The following is a 20,739-nucleotide window of genomic DNA, read 5'->3' as shown; positions in this document are numbered from 1 at the left end:
AGAGGTTGATCACAGGCTGATGTTTAGTACTTGCCTTAGACCTGTTCCCACCAGCTGAGAAAAAACATGAGGTTATTTAATTTGGAGCTAATTTGTTTAACTCTTAGGGAAGCTATTCCTGTTCAAAAGATTCCTCTGGCAGGAAAACATTCTGCAGGAGATGAGGACAGGAAAGTGTGTCAAATTCAAACCTATGTGCATGTGTCTGTCTAATCATAGCAGACAAAAACTTCAGCTTTAGCTGTATCTCAAAGAAACTGTGGCTGTATTTTAAAAGATACTGGAGAACGTTCACAAGAATCTGCATTAGCCAGGATCTTAAACAGAACCAATGCCTACTTCACCAAACTCCAGAGCCTAAAAGCTTGCTTTTATCATGGCATGGGATCCAAGTATCACTCAATGCTACCCTTAACTAGATCTCTGGGTACACATGAAAGGACATCTGATTGATACTCAAATTTTAAAGAATTATTTGTAAGCCAGCCCCTTCTGGGGAAGAGGAAGGGTGAGGATAAATTGAAATTCAAGGTACTAATGCATGTGCAGTACCAGAGCACTACTAGAACCTAGGCTTATGTAAAATAGACTTCTTGCATGTTTTAAAATATTGATCCTTTGAGTCCTTCTTCAGTCTTTAAGCTGGTCTAAATGCATTAAGCACTAATGGGAGGAAGGCTCAGGTAATTCTTTTTTTGCTTGAAAGGAAAGAAAAAATAAAATAAAAAGCCATATTTTAGCTCACTGCCAGATGAGGCAGGTTTTTGGAGGGAAGTGCTGGGAGATGGGAAAGAGGAGGAGGAATAATTCCATTTTGGGGAAGTGTCATGGTTTAGGTCAGGACAGACTAAACACATGCGTTAACACAATAATTGAATCCATGTGAAGGAATTTGGATATTTATTGCATCTATAAAAGAGTGATTAGTAATGCATAGAACAGTACAAAGTTATAGAAAAGTGGTCATCTCTACTTCCCCTTTCCTTGCTGACAGGAGCGGCAGTTGTCAGAGGTCAGGATTAGGAGGGTGCAGAGCATATTGGTTCTGGCTGTGCGAGCTTGGTCCCAGGCGTCCCTGGAGGTCCTCTGTAGTCAGGCGCCCCCGAAGGTAGAGTTGTGCTGCCCCTCTTCGGGCTGAGGTGGATGAGTTGTATGAGGTGGAGAGCATCTTCCAGATCATTTGATCTTTGCTGGTTGGTGGACTGCTCCGAGCTGTTGCTCATTGATTGGTGTAGCGAGTCACCAGGCAAAAGTATTCTTGTGCAAGTCTAGTTCTGCTATTTCTACCAATTGCATGGATTTTTTTCATAGCGTCTGCCTAATTGTGCTTTATCTAACAAAAGTTACATCCCTAACAACTACACAGCAATATACCAAAGGCCAAACTGGGCCTCTGACATCAGCCTAATAACTCGAGTGATGTCAGCTCAATGGGCCAAGATACATTCCACCTCTTGCTCTAGACCTCCATAACGCTCACTCATCTAATGATACATAGTGGGAGGTTACTTGCATCATAAATAACACCCTCTGCAACAACCTCCAGATCTGTACATGCAGGACTATAACAATGGTGGTTAAGATTATAAGTGCTCTCAACAATGTGACAATGGGGTGAGTGAGGGGATGGAACAAGGCATTAGCATTTGGGCTCCAACTGGAGAATATATACTAATGTGCTTCAGCTGCAGTGGCTACACTGTGAGCATTCTCAAGTATATTCCTATGCTGATGTAACACTTTGATCTCTACCTCTCAGTGGGTATCTAGGTCCCCTACCAGTTTTGCAGTTTGCGTCTCTATTTTAACTTGGTTTTGGAGGATGCTATTTAGGTATCTCCCAACCTTATAGTTGGGTACCGTCCACTGAATACTTTCTTTAGGCAGGTTTTTCACATCTGCCAGTGCGATTGCTGGGGCATGATAGGTGTGATTACCAATTATAGCCCTTTCCCCACCTTTGGTTTCTCTTCTAAACATCTCATAACAAGTCTTGTACAATCCCAAAATGCTCTTTCCCTGCATCCCATAATGAGTGATCTGGAGAGCCACTCCCATTGACTCATCTTGATGGGTCCTTTGTGGGAGCAGCTTGAACATCCAGACCCCCCCCCCCCCCCCCAGCCAGAGATACAAGACTCATTCACCAGAGTAACAGGAACTACGCAGCGTGACTCGGCAATCAACGCTGCACTATCTCTGAAGTAGATCACTGATACTGATCACTCAGCCCTGCCAGAATGGGACCAAAACTACAGAATCCAGCTGGCTGCTGATGTCCTATGACCTTGTGCCTGGGGGAGATGCTGCTATCAAATAAAGAAAGGCTCTAAGCAATCACTTTTGAAAACTGAGTGATTCTGAATTGTGATGTCAAAGAAATATTCATGAACACCGTAAGCTCCCAAGTCTCTTCAAAGAACTTATTTCAGACTTTCAGGAAAAATCTCTTGATCAGATCAAGCATGGAGAAAAAAAAGAGAAAAAAGAAAAATTATTTACAAAGATAAAGAGAGAGGAATTTACAAGTTTTTTTTTAATACAGGAATTTAACTCCCAGCATAAGACACCAAGATTGGAAGGAGCAAGCAGAAGTGCTACATTTAGAAAGCAAATAGAATTCTACTTTAATATGCTTGCTCAACTGCATGGGGAACTTTTCTTCCTCCACATCTTTCACTATCAAACTGCAGAGCCACCCTAGACTAAACCAATCCTGAACACAAGTGAATCCCCGGGCACTGGGTATCTTATGACAAGAACAAGGAAAAGAAGATGCTGTGGGCGTTTAGTGACCTGGGCCAATGGTAGGAGTCATATGAGACAGTACTGCAGTTTCCAGCAGGAGCAAAACATACCTCACAGGATCAAAGTATGCTCTGGCCAGGAGGTTTTCAAGGTAGATGTACCACTTGGTGAATCTACTTTAACATAATCATTGGGTTGGTCTGTCTCAGGAGGGACCTAGCAGCATACAGCTCCTGGAGCTTGATCAACTCCAGCATAACCTGAAATGAGGGATGGATGTGTCCATGTCAGCACAGGGGACTGGGAAGTGCCAGGCAGTGCTTCCACCCAGACCTGGACAGGCCCTGCACAGCCTGCTGACCCACAACACTGGCTCACCTGCTCACAGAGATGGATGAGGGTCTTGTTGGGCAACTTGAGGGACTGCGTGGCCTGCAGTACTGTATCCTAGTGCCAATGCTGATGTCAGCTACAAAGCTCTCAATACTGTCCACAATGTTGAGGGACATGGTGTTCTCCTTCAGATGGAATATGTTATAGGGGAACAGTCTGTGGTCATGGTGCCATTCACACAGCCCCCTGCATCCCACTGCCTTGGCCTTGATGACAGCTTCCCCCTCCCCGCCCCAAGTCAACCCCACCAATCTGCATGGCCTCCCCAGTCACCTCAGCATCAACACCAACCCTCCCACCACTCACTCCAAGGACTCACTGTGAGAAAAAACTTTTTCACTGTGAGGGTGGTCAAACATTGGAACAGGTTGCCCAGAGAGATTGTGGAGTCTCCATCCTTGGAGATACTCAAAACCCAACTGAACATGGTCCTTGGCAACCTGCTCTAGTTGACCCTGCTTTGGGGGGGGGGGGGTGGACTAGAGACCTCCAGAGGTCCCTTCCAATCTCAATGATTCTGTGACTTGATTTCTATTGACTTCTTGGGACACCCCTCCACACACTTCCAATGAACCCAATACCAAAACAACTACTTCCAACCCACACCACTCCATTCCTGCTGGATTGCAGTTGAGGAGGAGGTGGTGTCACAGCCTGCATCATGTGGTAGAGATGAGTGTACATGCATGTCCCATGCTCAGGCTGTTATGTGGGCCCTCTGCTGGGGGTGGGGAGCTGTGTTGTTCATGCAGCCCCTGTCTGTCTCCTGCACTGATGGGCAGGAATTGGAGCTCCCTGACACTGAAGTGGGACTGGGGTGCTCTTGCTTGCTGGGGCTCAGTGGGCATGTCTCAGCATCTGTGGGGTGGTGTCAGGAAGGTGATGCAAGCTTGGGTTCTGGGAGCAAAGGGAAGTCCTTGAAGGGCCTGAGAGCAGCTTCCCAGTGGCATGTACCCTGTGCAGAGGGCAAGACCCACCTGGCTCCACTGCAGACAAAACCCTCTTCCTCACTCCCTTGAGTCAGGGATAGGTTAGGCCAGGACACCAGGCCTCAGCACTGGCTGTGCCTGTTCTGGCAGGCCCAGGTCATCACAAAGCTCATGTTTCCTCTCTCTGATCCCTGCCTTTCACATGTCCTTGCACAACTGGTCACTATGGCCCATAACTGAAACCCAAACCAGAACTCAAGCCACTTCCTGAGCCTGGAGCACACTGTTCCTCTTTCCTCCCCTAAGTCAAAAACCAAGCCAGAAACACTGCTGCACGCTTTGATAACAGTTGAGTTTATTTCTCTGGAGGCAATGCCAGGAGATCTCTGAAGAACCTCCAACCACAGCTGTGGAAAGTGATAAATGAAAAATACACACAAACATTAACAAGTATGCGATAATGAAGACAATACCGAAGATCAGAACTCTTCAGTCACTGATTGATGGGCTATTAATGGAACTACTCAGGTATAGCTTTGAAGAGAGTCAACCTGAACTTTGTAACTGCCAAGAAGGGGGAAACGAGATTTTCATGAGTATTATGGGATATTTGAGGGGGCTTATGGGACTGTGCGAAACTTATGGGATATCAGAAGGGACTCAAGGTCTGAGCCAGTGACCGGGTAAGGGGCCCAGGATCTAGGCATAGATGGACTTAGAGCCCGTGCTAATATTAGAGGGCTCTGTGAATGTGAGGTTGCTTGTGAGACAAGTGCATGAGTGCATGCATCTGTTTCGCTAGTGAACATCAAGCTGGACTAGCTGGTGAGTAGGAGGAGACCTGCATACTGCATAAGGAGCCCAGGGTTCGTGCATGGATATTAGATGGACTTAGAGCTTGTGCTGATATTTGAGGGATCCATGAATGTGGGTGTGCTTGTGAATCTAGAGAGTGAAGGAGCAGTGTTTTCATTAGTGAACTTCAATTCTGATCAGCTGGAGAGGAGGAACAGGACTGGGCTATCTGTACTTGTGTTTATGTGAGTGTTGTTGATATTTATGTGGGTGCTGGTAAAGGCAGTGCTCTGTCTGTGGTAGTTCGTGTGGGTGGCTGTCTTAGTGTCCTCTGTGTGTGCATATGTGCAAGTGCCTCTCTGGTATACATGCTCAGCCTCACTTCTGGTCTGACCTTCAAGCCAGAACAGCAGCAGCCATATCCATCAGACTGAGATGGAGGGACCTCCTGGGTTTTTTTTTTTCCTCCCAGGAAAGAGGAATCCCTGGGCCCCCGAGTCCACTGAATTTGACATCTCTCATAACATCCTTTTAACATTAACCATTTGGAGACTCATCCAAGTTGACTGTAACTAGTAGCATAGGTGGGAGCTGCTTCTAGACTGGGTATAATACCTGGAGCCAGGTATTCTGCGTCCTGGAAAAGGTTCGAGTGCTTCCTCTCCTGGTCTCCTTTGTGAGTGGTCAAACAAGGAGCAGTTCACCGAGGACAAACACTTTCCAATGATGCACTGTCACACAAGGCAGGATCCTGACAGCTGCATATCAAGTAGCATCCTGATCACTTCAAATAACAGGAAATGATGCTGGATCCTCACAGCTCCTGAACTTTGGTCTTTTAGCACTGAATCTTTGTCCAACTACCTTGAGTCTCAAGGGTTCTCTACAGGAACATTTACTTGATTGATTATGCTTCAGGTTTAGTATGTGGCATGATTTAACCTAATTTTCATGTGTAGACAAGCCATAAGGGTCATCTGTGCTACAGATGTGGGGGTTGACATTGGCATGGTTATACCTATTCACTTTATTTGAGATTGTAATGTAGATAAAACATTGGACCTGGCTGTGATTAGGCGATGATTTTGGGAAAACCTCCAGAGTATTTACATATTGGAAGAAGTCCTATTATAAGGACTTATTTAACAATTGAATGCTGCTGGAAAGAATGCAATCAGAAGTACAGCCCTGACATTTTCTGAGAATGTTTCCTTGTGATCCTACTAGGGAGAGACTACAGTATTGTTTCCTCCACCTTATAAATCTTTTACTCTGTGTTTCACTGTGACAGCTAGTGTTACTGCTCAGTTTCCTATTATAAAGCCACCGTTTTTTTTCCTCAGGCCTCCTTTGCAAAATGTTTCTTTTTAATCAGTTGTCAGAGAGTTTGGGCAATTTCCTCTGGGAACTGTGTCCTCAAAAATATTCCTGTTTGTTAGGTTACGTGAGAAAAGGCTCATCTACATAAACACAAAGGAGCGCAGAGGCACCATGGCAGGTGGGGGGCCCCCAATAACCCAGTCAGAGAAAGGGACACCCTGGCCGGGCCCTCCCAGGGCTGTCCCAGGGGAGCCATCAGCCCCATGGGCCAGGGTGAAACCCACCCCATGAGTCAAGGGGAGAGGCTCTCTGGGTCACCTCACAGGCTGAGGGGAGGTTACTGCCTAGGGGTATGGGACACATCATGGGATGCAGGGAAGTGCATTTGGGGATTGCGCAAGACTTATCATGGGATGCTTAGGGGAGGAACCAAAGGCAGGGAAAGGGAGGGATCAAGGTGGTTTGGGGAGGAACAAACTAGGGAAAGAGAGGGGAAAAGGGATTAAAAAGGGCCAGTCACGTGTGAAGAGGCTGCTGGCCAGTATGCTTGCCTGGCCATGCCCCGCGCCTGATCGGTGCTGTCTGGCCTGTCATCTCATTAGACTCCATTTCTAACTATTTTCCTGGGTGAGGGGCTCTCTATTCTGTGTGTGCGTGCGTGTATGGAGGGCTAAGTGCCAGCCACTGGAGTCGGACCATGGGTCACAGGAGCCTGTGTGTCTGGGGTGCCAGCAACTGGAGCGAGTCGGTTAGTGTGCGATTGCTAGCAAGTAACAAGCCAGAGTAGCCAGCAAGTAGGATAAGTGGCTTGGGAGCCAGGTATCTAAGTGGCCATAAGTCTGGGATGGACACTGGAGAGGTCAGAGGGTCTGCAAGTTGACTACTGGAGGGACCGTGGGGTCTGGGAGTCGATGGAGAGACCCGTTTGTATGTGTGTGTGCCTCTGCGCATGAGGCAAATGGAGATGAAGAGGATCCAAGGGCCAGCTACTGGGTAAACTGAGCGTCTAAGGCCAGTTACTGGTGGAATCCATAGTGTGTGTGTCTGTGCATGTGTTTGTGTGTGCAAGGGGGTCTGTACCAGCAACTGGAGTGGGGCTGCAGGCTGTGGGGGCTTGTAGGCCCAAGTGCCATATTGCATATATGTATATATTTCCCACTAACTTCATCGTGATCAGCCGGAGAGGGGACCAGGATGAGGCCATTGGTGCTGTCTGTGTTTGTGTGGGTGCTGTGTTCTCTGTGTTGATCTGTGTGGCCATCCATATGTATGTGTATTGTATATGTGTGCTTGTTTGCGTGCCTACTGAGAATACATCATGCTCAGCCTCGCTACCAGTTGGATCTGGGGGCATGGAGCTGTGGCAGCTTCACCTCTATCCAGCTACTGGATTCAGCAACTCCTAACAATTCCTCTTGCCCAATTTCACAGGAAGGATCAAATAGTGTCCTTGTATTACTCAGATTTTTGCAGTCTCTATGTGTTTGGACCCACTCTGTGAGTAGTATAGATTTAATAAGTGCTATGAGGCAGTGTTATAAATATAGATGTTATGCACTGTAGCAATGCTTCCCACGTATTTGGACCTGTGATGCACTATTCTGAAACATGGTAATATAGCTTTTGTTGAATGTGAATTGGAGCTCTCCTCCCACAGGCCCTTCCTAGGACTGCTTGGGAGCTTAGAGACTCATAGACTGTTTGCCAGTCATGAACTACGTGGCAGTGAATATCTTAAATAGGATACATGTACCTTGAAGCAGAGCCCAGTTATGATGGTGAGAATTCAACTCCTAAGAAGCCCTGAAAGTGAAGGCAAGTAAATCCAATTATATTCTGTGTCTACCCACTCCCTGACCTGTTAGGTTTTTTATACACTGTTGAACAACACTATAGAAAAGTTCGATTGCTATATAGGAACAGTAAATATGTTGGCTTAGGTGCTTCCAGGAAACTCGCATGGTTTTCCTCTCTCTTTTTTATAATGTCCTTGTGTTTGGAAGGCTGGATGATGATGTTGTTACATGATTGTTTTTAAGAGGGGGTGAGGAAAGAGGGCAGGTTCTTTTGAAGTATATCCTCTTTGAGAACAGCTGGTCATAAAGTAATGCTTATCTTTCGATGACAGAAGTTTGTATGTCAGAATCTCATGGACAGAATCACAGAATCATAGATTAGTTAAGGTTAGAAGGGACCTCTGGCGATCATCTAGTCCAACCCCACTGCTCAGAGCAGGGTCAACTAGAGCAGGTCACTCAGGGCTGTGTCCAGTTGGGTTTTGAATATCTCCAAGAATGGAGACTCCACAACCTCTTTGGGCAACCTGTTCCAGTGTTTGGCCATCCTCACAGAAAAAAAAGTGTTTTCTTGTGTTTAAATGGGATTTCTTGTATTTCAATTTGTGCCCATTGCCCCTTGTCCTTTCACTGGATACCACTAAGTAGAGTCTGGCTCCATCTTCCTTACACCCTCCCATCAGATATTTATACGCACTGATAAAATCCCCTCTGAGCCTTCTTTTCTTGAGGCTAAACAGTCCCAGCTCTCTCAGCCTTCCCTCATGTGAGAGATGCTCCAGTCCCTTAATCATCTTTGTGGCCTGTAGTAATCCTAACTGGAAGACTACTGTACATTGAGGAATTAGTGATCCACATTACAGTTAACCTGAGTAGGCACAGGCCTGTGCTGTGCTGTGCTGCACATACAGCTTGGCTTTCAGGCCTGCGCTGTGCTGCACATATCCCTTGGCCACAGGATGAACTTAGCTGGCTAATTGTAACAGAGGAGCCTCTTCCTGATGCAGCCCAGGATGTTCTTGGCCTTCTTTGCCATGAGAGCACATTGCTGGCCCATGTTCAACTAGTCCACCAGAACACCCAGGTCCTTCTCCGCAGAGCTGCTTTCCAGCAGGTCGGCCCCCAGCCTGTACTGGTGCATGGGGTTATTCCTCCCTAGGTGCAGGACTCTGCACTTCCCTTTGTGGAACTCCATGAGGTTCCTTTCTGCCCATTTCTCCAGCCTGTCAGGGTCTCTCTGGCAGCACAGCCCTCTGGTGTATCAGCCGTTCCTCCCAGTTGTCGTAGAAAAACTTTACTTGTAGCAATTTAGTTCAGAGAGAGCCTTTATTCTCACACACACACACTGGCAGCTGCAGGGGAAACATGTCCAATGCACAGATCAGGCAGCAGCTTGACTTCCCTGATTAGCATAAGTAAACGACTTACATACATTTCTTTTGTTGGTATGGTTTGGTTACTATCTAACACTCTCTTGATTGGCTATATATACAAGGCAGAGAACGAAGAGAATGGAATTCTTCACTAGCAAACTGTGCAACTTCTAACAAGCTTTATCCAGTTTGAATTCCTGGCAAGCCAGGCAGGAGTTGGAGTGTTTTATACAAAGCTCAAGGTTTCTTTCTTTGCTCTATCTTAAGATAGCGATTAGTAAAAAAATGAAATTAGTCTTGCCACTATTGTCGATTGTCTTTTACCTTCCCACAGTTTTGTATTGTCTGCAACCTTGCTGAGGGTGCACTTGGTCCCATCATCCAGGTCATTAATGAAGAGGTTAAACAGTATTGTCCCCAGTATCGACCCCTGGGGGACACCACTAGTGACTGGCCTCCAGCTGGACTTTATGCCACTGGTCACAACCCTCTGAGCTCAGCCGTTCAGCCAGTTTTCAGTCTACCTCACTGACCACGTATCTAGCCCATACTTCATTAGCTTGTCTATGAAGATGTTATGGGAGACAGTGCCAAAAGGACAGGCTTATTTGTATTTCAAGAACGTCATTTTTAAAGTCCTGCATGAATGAGAGAACATGTTGGTTTTGGAAAATATTTTAAAACACTGCTGTCTTAACCATTTCTGACCCTGTTTCAGAAAACAGATGTAGTTGGTAGAGGATGGTAGAGCAAAGAGATGTGACATCAGCCCCAGCCCCTTGAGCATCTCATGGTAAAGACAACCTGAGTGCCCTGAACATATTGGAATAACGTCTGGATCATTAGCTTTTTACCTCCAGGTTTAAGCATAAAAAAACAGGACAATATCAAAACCTAAAAGCTACTGTCCAAAGCAAAACCCACTAGAGATGCACTCATTTGTCATCTGTGTTTAAAAATAATTATATTTTTAACCAACTGCCACTCCCCCTCCAGTGGAAAAATGTGTTTTGCTTTGAGTGAACCAATACCCACAGCTCCCTGCAGGTGAAGATGATGTGGTTCATAATGATGATGTAAGTTATCATGTCAAGAGAAGGATGAGCCATGACTGTGGTCACCAGTGATGTCTGAGCACTGCAAACTGCTGTTCCATCTGCCTCCAGCTGTTTTTCAGTCTTGCTGTAGCAGAACTGTGGGAGTTTGGGGCAGTCCCAAAACTGCTACAGTTGTTTGTCTGAAGTTAATTCATCTTTTGTCACCTTCTCCCCTCCCTGGGCTGGGATGTTATTTGATTTGTTGTAAGTGCAAGCTAACACTCTGCAGAAAGCAATGGCACTTGTCAGAAAAAGCTTTTCAATTGAGCGCTGGCTGGAATGACTCTGTAACATTTCCTGTTGCTGCAAAAGGATGGACTGAAGTAGGCCCGCCTACCCTGCTTTTGGGGGGCTCCCATTTTTCTGTGGCTTCTGCAGAAATTTGAACACTCAGGAGCTTTGAGGCTTGGGCAAGCCCAGGGCTGCCTTTAGGGTTCGAATGACAGCTTATCCTCTTGCCTGCTCCTGTTCTGTTGTCTGGAGAATTCTGCCTCCCCCCGTCCTAATTTCTGGGCACCTCCATCTGATTCCATCCTCTATAATGCACTGGTGCAAGTGCTCGTTATGGATCCCAGTAAGAAATGCACTCAGACTCCGTAAGGTATTGATTAAAATGCCATTTACTGGCCCTAACACGAGAGGGAAAAAGGGGATACCATAGATAATCTTTTGTCCCTTCAGATGCTGGGAACCCTGAGTTGTGTAGCATTGGACAGACCTCCAGTCAGGGCATGTCACGTTGTGCAGATCCCATCCAAGCTGAGGTTCTCTGGCATTGTGATGCTCAAGGACACACTGGTGGCATCATCTCCAGATGCCAAGTGAGGGCCACCTACAGGCTTCTCCATTACGATTAGCCAGATAAGTTTATCCTGCAGCCAAGGGATATGTGCAGCACAGCACAGGCCTGCACCTACTCAGGTCAACTGTTATGTGGATCACTAACTCCTCGATGTACAGTAGTCTTCCAGTTAGGACCACTACACTCCACCTCTTGATCCACATACCGTTGACCTTTCCTAAAGATGTAATTTGCAAGTTGCATCTGTAAGCTTTTTGGCTACTAGAAAGACTCATATACAAAGCGTTTACTACAACTAGTAATACAAAGGCAGCAACAAGTAAAACAAATATTGGGTGTGAGAATAGGTGTAGAATAGCAGTGGCATTAGAGCTAAAACCACCAAAGATGTCCCACCATTAGGCAGCAGCAGCACTAGCTACTCGCCTTGTGGGTTGAATGATGTGTTGATTCTGATGTAACACTTGTATTTCTACAACATCATGCTGCTTTTCAGTTTCTGTCAATGACTATGTTATTATCTAAATTTTTTGTGGATCACAGAATGCTGTTTAGAACCCCCCCTATGCTTAGTCTGAGGAGGGCCCATGTTAGGGGCCAAGGAAAGACTGCATGACAGACAAACTAGATTGTTGAGTGTAATATGTACAATTACTGACTATTATCAAACTAACATTATTGGAATATTTGTGAACTGGAGTTGTACTACAAAGACCATTTTCCCATTCTACTGGGTGGTCTATAGAAACAACACAGAGTGAACCATTCCAGTTGGTTACAACTGTAGCCCTATTTTGTAAAGCTGTTAAGGTACATATTTGTTGGTCATTTCCTGGTGCACAAGGGTCTTCTATTAATGGTGGTTTACCCAAGCACACTCATCTGGTGGAAACCTATTCTTGACATTCTTGAATATCAATTGGTACAGTGTGATTTGGATTATAGGGGTCAACCCAAGGTGAAATCAAAGCATGGGCCCACAGCCTTCCAGCTAAAATAACGGGTAGAATGATTCTTTGAACATATTGGGTCCATGTTGGCTTCAGTCTATGATTTTCCACCCCTTGGATTGTGTTAACCCGCTGTAATGGGGTCAATGTGGTTAATATGAATATCCAACAAAACCTCCTGTGGGTGCAGTAGTTGGCCTTGCAGCTGCCCATCTCCCAGCTCAATCACAGCGACTGATGAGGCTGTGCTGTGGCAACATCTGCTCTTGCTTCACAGGTGCTCTGGAGCAGGTGGGTCAGTCCCCCAATAGGGTGTTGTAATCAGCAGGAGGTACGCTACATGTAACCACCTAAAGTTAGACAATGCTTAACATGGTTAGTATAAACAACATTACAATTTGATGCATTTTCACATGTAGCAGCCCTGCGGCCCTAAGGGCACTATTCCCAGGAGAACTTTTTTTTTTCCTGTGTACAATAGGCTCACGTTTAGATGGTATTTGATTTTTCATAACCTTGGTGATTGATAGCCGTTCTATGATTGTTTACCTATTTACTCATTTGTTGACTGTTTTACCAATCCCTTGCTAGTCTTACTGGTGACATGGTGAAGAGGGTAGCAGAGATAGTGAAGGCCTTGTAGTTAGGCCCAGATCTCATAGGAGGGTTTATGTGAGTTTGTCAACAATTCATCCCTCCCAACATTGTGCAGCATCTTTTGTAAATACAGTGATACTCATAAATACGCACACACATAACATACATAGATCAGTATCTATAAGATTGGAATGGGATACTCAGTTTTCTGTGTTACCTATTGAAGATAAGAGATAACAAAAGATTCTTATTAATAGTTATCTTTGTTCCCCAAGCTGGAATATTTCCCTTCATAGGAGCTTCCAATATACCCGGTCATATTTTTTTTTCATTCCTCCATCTCCCCCATCGTCTCTATAATAAGCAAACAAACTTTACACTCTAGCTTAAATCAGCAGTTGTTATATTTACGCATAGATTTTACTGCCTTCTTCTCTTTTTTCCTTTCCTTTAAAGAGAAGGTATTAGCACCTTACTTAGGATCATGCATTATATAGGGTTAACTGTTAGAAACACTAGAATACAGCTGTTAAGCTTGGTTATCAGACAGGTATGAGCATCCTCTAATACTTATCTATGCCATCTTCCTTTACTGTTACTTCTATTCTGGTTCCTAGATTCATTCTGTTGCACGTGTCTAAACAAACATTACTGAAACCAAGAATTATATCACTATGTCAGGCTGATTTGTACCTTTTTCTTCACAAAGGTATGGTTTTCAACACAACCTGGAGTTTTGATGTCTTGCCCCATATAGGTTGACTTTTCTTTTTAAGTGAGGAAATCCTTTTGCAATTGTTTATTTCTTATGTAATTGTTTTTTCCAGCTTCCAGGGAGCAGAGTATAGAGGGTTTGGCCTTAGCCTATTTCCTTGGGCATTTGCCTGCTCTATGATCAATACAGTTTGCTTGTTCAATAGCTGGGGTGTTTCTGAATATACTTTTTAAGTGAGTTATACAGTTTGATAGTCAATTTTAACATTTTTGGGTACATTTGCAAAAGGATGACTCCCCCGTCCCCTCACACAGGGGCTCTGTCCCTGAGGATTCGGGATGCTCAGAGCTGAGCTGTTATGGAGCATTCATGCGAGGAGGACTTCAGGACCCAGGGGAATCTCCCCTCGCAGCCTGCTGCTGCCTTTTCATTTAAACACCTTGGTCAGGTTCAAACTAGTTTACTAGTTGGCTGCGGGCTGAACCCCGTCTGTGGTGTGAGGTTTAAGTATAATGGTTACGTTTATGTGCACACTAGGTCTCCAGTGAGGCCCCACCAGCACGAAAGACCCCAACCATCTGGCAGACCTGTGCATTTGCTGCCCCAGAAGCATGGTGGTTACCAGCATGACAGGCCCTGACCAGCCACCCATGTGCTTGTTACCCAAAGGTGTAAAGGTTACAGGTGCGCTGGATCTCCAGTGAGGCCCCCCCACTGGCTCGGGTGACCCTGACCAGCCAGTTGATCCACGCGTCTGCTGCCCCAAAATGTAATGGTTATCAGTATTATAATGCAGCACACTCACACACACACACGCCCCTGCTGGAGGCCCCCCCCTCCCCCAATAGGATTAGAGCTTTTACCCTAGCTGATTATTTCACACACTCACTCACTCTATCACATTAGCCATTGCCCTAGTCTCTCCCCTGGTTTTTGCCAGTAGTTTCAGCAGTGGTCTGCAATTCTCCCTGGGTATAATCTCACACTGAGTTTATATGATGGGGGAACCATCTACAGGCTTCTCTGTTATGATTAGCCAACTAAGCTTAGCCTGTGGCCAAGAGAGATGTGCAGCACAGCACAGGCCTGCACCTACCCAGGTCAACTGTTATGTGGATCACTAACTAACTCCTTGATGTACAATAGTCTTCTGGTTAGGTCCACTACAGGCCCCCAGCCTGTACTGATGCATGGGGTTATTCTTCCCCAGGTGCAGGACTCTGCACTTCCCTTTGTGGCACTGCATGAGGTTCCTCTCTGCCCATTTCTCCAGCCTGTCGAGGTCCCTCTGAATGGCAGCACAGCCCTCTGGTGTCTCAGCCATTCCTCCCAAATTTGTGTCATCTGCAAACTTCCTGAGGGTGCACTCTGTCCCTTCATCCAGGTCATTAATGAAGATGTTAAACAGTATTGGACCCAGTATTGACCCCCTGGGGGGCACCGCTGGTGACTGGCCTCCAGCTGGCCTTTCTGCCGCTGATCACAACCCTTTGAGCCTGGCAGTTCAGCCAGTTTTCAATCCACCCCACTGTCCACTCATCTAGTCCGTACTTTATTGGCTTGTCTATGAGGATGTCATGGGAGACAGTGTTGAAAGCCTTGCTAAAGTGAAGATAAACATCCAGTGCTCTCCCCTCATCTACCCAGACAGTCATTTAATCATAGAAGGCCATCAGGTTGGTCAGGCATGATTTCCCCTTTGTAAATCCATGCTGACTACTCCCAATCACTTTCCTGTCTTTCATTTGTCTGTAAATGGTTTCCAGGAAAATTTGCACCATGACCTTCCCCAGGATCAAGGTGAGGCTGACTGGCCTGTAGTTCCCCAGATCCTCCTTCTTGCCCGTCTTGAAGATAGAGGTGACATTCGTTTTATTCCAGTCCTCAGGGACCTCCCCAGAGCGCCATAACCTTTCAAAGATGATTGAGAGTGGCCTCGCAATGACATGGGCCAGCTCTTCCTCTCCTATTCTCCTATTCTCTCCCTTTCTCTGCCTCCTCCATCTCTCTGCCCTCTCCCTCCCTCCCTCTCCCCCTCCCTCCATGTCTCTGTCCCTCTGTCTCTGTCCCTGTCTCCCTTCCTCTCTCTCCCTCTCCCTCTTTCTTCCCCCCTCCCCCTCTTTGTCTCCTTCTTCCATCCCACTCCCTCCCCCTCTAGCCCTCTCTCCCATCCTCTCTCTCCCCCCCTTCCTTTCCCTCTCCCTTCCTCTCTCCCTCCTTCCCTCCCTCCCTCTCTCTTTCTCTTTCCCTCTCTTTCTATAGTGGTCCTAACCAGAAGACCATTGTACATCGAGGAGTTAGTGATCCACATAACAAGTTGACCTGGGTAGGCACAGGCCTGTGCTGTGCCGTACTGTACTGCACATAGCACTTGACCTTCAGGACTGTGCTGTGCTGCACATGTCCCTTGACATAGGATGAACTTAGCTGGCTAATCATAACGGAAGAGCCTGGAGGCGGCACCCACTTAGCATCAGTGTTCATGCTACCAGCATGTCCTTGTCTTTATCTTGAAGTGAAGCAATGTGTTTTCCTTCCACGCCACAGTACTTCTAAGAAAATCCTATAAAAACTCTAAAGACCACAATACCAGCAAACCTCACCATGGGCAGGATCTGCGCACTGTGCCATGGCCTGACTGGAGGTCTGTCCAATGCTGTATCAACTCGGGGTTCCCAGCATCAGAAGGGATGTAAGATTTTATAATTTACTATCACCTTTTCTGGGATGTTAATAAAATAGTTAACTTTCTTGAGAGAGACTTTGTGCCTTTCTTGTGGGATCTGAAAGAACCAGCACCTCCTGGTGCAAAAAAAATTCTCTCTCTCTTTCCCTCTCTTTCCCTCTATCTTTCTCTCTTTCCCTATCTTTCTTTTTTTCTCTCTTCTCTCTCCTTCTGTCTCATTTTTTTTGCTCTTTCATCCTCTCATTCTTTTTCTCTCTACCCTTTTACGCTTTCTCTTTCTCCCTCTCCTGCATTCTTTCTCACTTTTTCTCACTCTCTTTGTCTTTTGCTTTTGCTCTCCCCTTCTTTCTTTTTCAATTTCCCTCTTACTTTCTTCTTTCTCCCTCATTCTCTCTCTCCCTCCCTCTCTCTCTCTCCCTTTTTCCCTTTCCCTCTCTTACACTTCCCCTTTCTCTCCCTTTCTCTCCCACTCTCTCTTTCTTTCCTTTTTCTCTTTTTTCTCTCTCCTTCTTTTGCTCTCTTTCCATTTCTCCCTCCCTCTTTCTTTCTCTTTTTCTTTCTCTCTTTTTCTTTCACTCTTTTACTCTTTCACTCTTTCACTCTTTCACTCTTTCTCTCTTCCCCCTCTTTCCATCTGCCTCTCCTTCTCCCTCTCTCATTCTCTCATTTTTTCTCACTTTCTCTTTCTTTCTCTCTCCCTTTCCCTCTCTTTTACTCTTTCCCTTTCTTACTCTCACTTTGCCTTTCTCTCCCTTTTTTCTTCTCACTCTTTTCCTCTTTCTCTCTCTTTCTCTCACACATTTTCTTTTTTCTTTTTTTTCTTTCTTTTCTTTCTCTCTCCCTTTCTCCTCCCTCTTTTTTCTTTTTTTCTTTCCCTTTCTCTATTTCTCACTCTCCTTCCTCTCATTCTTTCTCGCTCTCTTTCTATTTTTTCTCACTCTGTTTTCTTTTCTCTTTCTCTCTTTTTTCTGTTGCTCTCTTTTTTCTGTCTCCCTCTTTCTCTCTTGCCATCTTTCCCTCTCTTTCCCTCTCTTCCCCTCTTTCTCTTTCTCTCTTTCTCTCTTTCTTTCTCTAGATTTTCTCTCTTTCTCTCTCTTTCTCTTTCTTTTGCTTTCTCTTTTTCAATCTCTCTATTTCTCTGTCTCTCTCTCTCTCTTTTTCTCTCTTTGTTTTTCTCTCTGTTTCTCTTTCTCTGTTTCTCCCTCTTGCCTAAAGCTTGGAGGAGGTGAGCCTTGAAAATCAACCAGCTCTCCTGGACCCCTCTTCGCTTCAGGTCCACCTCCCCTGGATTTTTCCAAGCAGCTCGCTGAACAGGTCAAAGTGTGTTCTCCTGAAGCCCAGGGTTGCAATCCTGCTTTTTGCCCTTCTCCCTCCACACAGAATCCTGAACTCCACCATCTCATGGTCACTGCAGCCAAGGCGGCCGCAACCTTCACATCCCCAACCACTTCTTCCTTGTTTGTATGCGTCAGGTCCAGCAGAGTGCCTTTCATTGTCAGTTCTTCATAACCTGTGTCAGGAAGTTGTCATCAATGCACTCCAGGAACCTCCTGAATTGCTTGTGCCCTGCTGTGTTGTTCCTTCAGCACATATAAGGGTGGTTCAAGTCCCCCCATGAGGACCAGGGCCTGTGACTGTGAGGCTTCTTCCAGTTGTCTGAAGAAGGCCTCATCTACTTCTTCCTGATCCAGTCTGTAGCAGACATCCACCACGTCACCTATGTTGGTCTGCCTTCTAATCCTAAGCCATAAACTCTCAACTAGCTCATCATCTGTCCCAAGGCAGAGCTCCATGCCTTCTAGCTGCTCTCTCACATAAAAAGCAACTTTTAGTGTTCCTGCTTGTGAAGCAGAAGATGATGCTTTCATGTGTAACCCATCACCTCTGGGCTGGGCATGAAGCTGGGCCTAATATTAGTCTGTGAAGCCTGTGACCTTCACCTTGCCTGCAACCTTCCTGCACTGGGAAGTCCCCAAGGGGGTAGTCCCATTTGCTCCCCATCCCTTGACCTCACATTCTTGCTCATTCCTTGGTGTCAGATCTAGTGATTGTGTAGCCAAACAGTAAGAAAGAGGTTTAGCTCACTAATCTGGCAGAGAACTAATCCCTCAAATGAGCTGAATATTTAAACATTAGATAAGATAGTTAAATCAACTCACTATGTGGCTGCATCATCAGTAAATCTAATGGATGGGGTTCAGGAATACACAGACAGTTCTTCCAACACAGGTGCCTGGAAACTGATAACAAATCAGAGGTTCTGGACAGGATGTGAAGTGTCCCCCCCCATCTGTTCTGTCTACTGTTAGAGAGGAGTGAGCTGCACTTAAACATACAAAAAGCTCAACTGGGCACCTAATTTGCACATTCAATTACTACCACTAAGTCCTCCAAAGGGATCATGAAAGGGATTATGAATGCAAATTCCCAATTATGCACCTAATGGCTTTCTGTACAGAGCCTCAATCCAGAGGGACCTTGAGAAACTCAAGGACTGAGCCAAGAGAAACCTCATGAGGTTCAAGTGTGAGAAGTCCCAAGTTCTACACCTGGGGTGGAATAACCCCATGCATCAGTACAGGCTGGGAACCAACTGACTGAGCAGATGCCCTGCTGAAAAGGACCTGGGGGGTGATAATGGACATCAGGTTGAACATGAGCCAACAGCACACTCTCATCGTGAATAAGGTAATCCATGCATCAGGCTACATTAGGAGGAGCATGGCCAGAAGATGGAGGGAAGTTATCATCCCCTCTAATCAGCCCTGGGACAGCCACATCTGGAGTACTGTGTCCATTTTGGGGGCTCCCACTTCAAGAGGGATGTGGAGAAACTGGAGAAGGGCCAGCAGAGGGTTGCAAAGATGGTCAAAGGCCTGGAGCACATGGCCTATGAGGAGAGGTGGAGGGGGCTGGACTGGGTTATACTGGAGAAGAGGAGCCTAAGGAGTGATCTAACTGATCTGCCTACAGCTACTGGAAGGGCAGATACAAAGATGATGGAGCCAAACTCTTCTCGGTAGCAGCAGGTGATATAACAAGGGACAATGGGCACAAGGTGCACCTTGAGAGGTCCAGGTTGGACAGCAGGAAAGCCTTCTTCCCCAGGAGGGTGGTGCAGCCCTGGGACAGGTCACCAGAGAGGGGAGTGTGTGTGTGTGTGTGTGTGTGTGTGTGTGTGTGTGTGTGTCAGGGTGGGGGGGAGCTCCATCCTTGGAGGTTTTCAAGACTTGTCTAGATAAAGCCAGGGCTGTCCTGAACAAGTGCTGGTGATAGTCCTGCTCTGAGCAGGAGGTTGGACCTCCAGAGGCCCCTTCCCACCAACACTTCTGTGATTCTTGAATGCCCAGTGAGTATATTTCTATGTGCCATGATGGCTTGCAGTCACCTCACATTTTTAAATAAACCAATTTTAGAAAAGTCAGCTCTGTTCCACAGGTTAGACAGGAGGCCTAAATGTGACTTGGAGAATATTTTTTTTCCAACTCTTTCTTCTCTTTCATTATTCTAGAAGAACCAGAAAAGATGTCCAGATTTTGAATGATGTGGAGTGTCAAGATATCTGAGCTTTCTGACAACCCTCTTGAGCTGTGGGAACAGGTGGTTAATTGATCCCATGTGCTCTGTGTTGATGCAACTCTAACAGCAATGCACATTTCAACCAGTGATAGTGAATAATAAAATGACATGTCTGACATTCATAAGAACATCTTTATTTCAACACCATCATTTTTTTTTGGGGGGGGGGGGGGCAGGGACACAAGCCAGTTCCCACAAATAGCTATTAGAAGTAGACAATCAAAATGTTCAATTCAAATCCATATCACATATGAGGGCCTTGCATTGTGAATATTATTTCACCCATGATGTTCTAGTGAGAAGTACATGTATGGGAATAGCAAAGAACAGACAGAGGTTTGCAATCCTAGAGTAGAAGGTACTGAAGAAGTGCAAGTTTTGTGTAGGATGCTGTTCAGCAAGGGGAAGATAAAGTTTCTTCAGTGTGGGAAAATATGGCTCTCTTTTCCTTGACCCCCTCTGTTTTTCTTGCTTAGATATTGTGGGACTGGTCCCTTGTCTGAGAGGCCGCTGTTCCTGCCTGCCTTGCTGTCACCCTTGGCTCCTGGCTCCCCTTAGGGAGCAACTGGCCCTTGCTGCTTCCTGGTTGTAGGATCTGGGGTGCATTGTATGATGAAGAGAGTGCCAGGAAGACCAATAACCATCTTGCTAGGGACTGGTATCGCCTGTAAATTCAGGAGCTCTGCCAGTGCCACAGTCCTTATGCTTGGCTAGCTAGTCACATAATCCATCCCCATGTCTGATGATGCCTGCTTCCACTTCAGCAACTTTTTGTAACCTTTGTGTGGGTAGCATCAGTATTTCTAGTGCAAGAAAAGACCAATACTGATTGATTTAATGCTGCACTTGAAAAATAGGACTGAAGAACATAAGAATGGCTATACTGGGTCGGATCAGAGATCCATCTAATCTTGTATCCTGATTGACAGCAGATGTCTGGAAAAGAATGTAATAATAGG

At 45.9% G+C, this 20,739-nt stretch overlaps 1 protein-coding gene across 3 annotated transcripts in view; it reads left to right on the top strand.

Moving 5' to 3' along the window:
• LOC135324455 (dnaJ homolog subfamily A member 1-like) overlaps positions 1-19,880 on the top strand; it is a 34,383-nt gene extending 14,503 nt beyond the window's left edge. Inside the window, exons 13-14 of one of the 3 annotated variants that reach the window (XM_064500880.1) lie at positions 7,843-8,000; positions 19,713-19,880. The gene's annotated coding sequence lies outside the window, so the exon portion shown is untranslated. Of the gene's footprint in view, positions 1-7,842; positions 8,001-18,659; positions 18,890-19,712 lie in introns of all 3 variants that reach the window. The other 2 variants (XM_064500877.1, XM_064500876.1) reach the window with 2 other exon arrangements.
• Positions 19,881-20,739: the final 859 nt, after the last annotated feature.

Source organism: Dromaius novaehollandiae, chromosome W, assembly GCF_036370855.1.
Source record: "Dromaius novaehollandiae isolate bDroNov1 chromosome W, bDroNov1.hap1, whole genome shotgun sequence".
Taxonomy (NCBI): Eukaryota; Metazoa; Chordata; class Aves; order Casuariiformes; family Dromaiidae; genus Dromaius; species Dromaius novaehollandiae.
The sequence above is the reverse complement of the archived record's forward strand: the minus strand, read 5'-3'. Positions and strand labels throughout refer to the sequence as shown.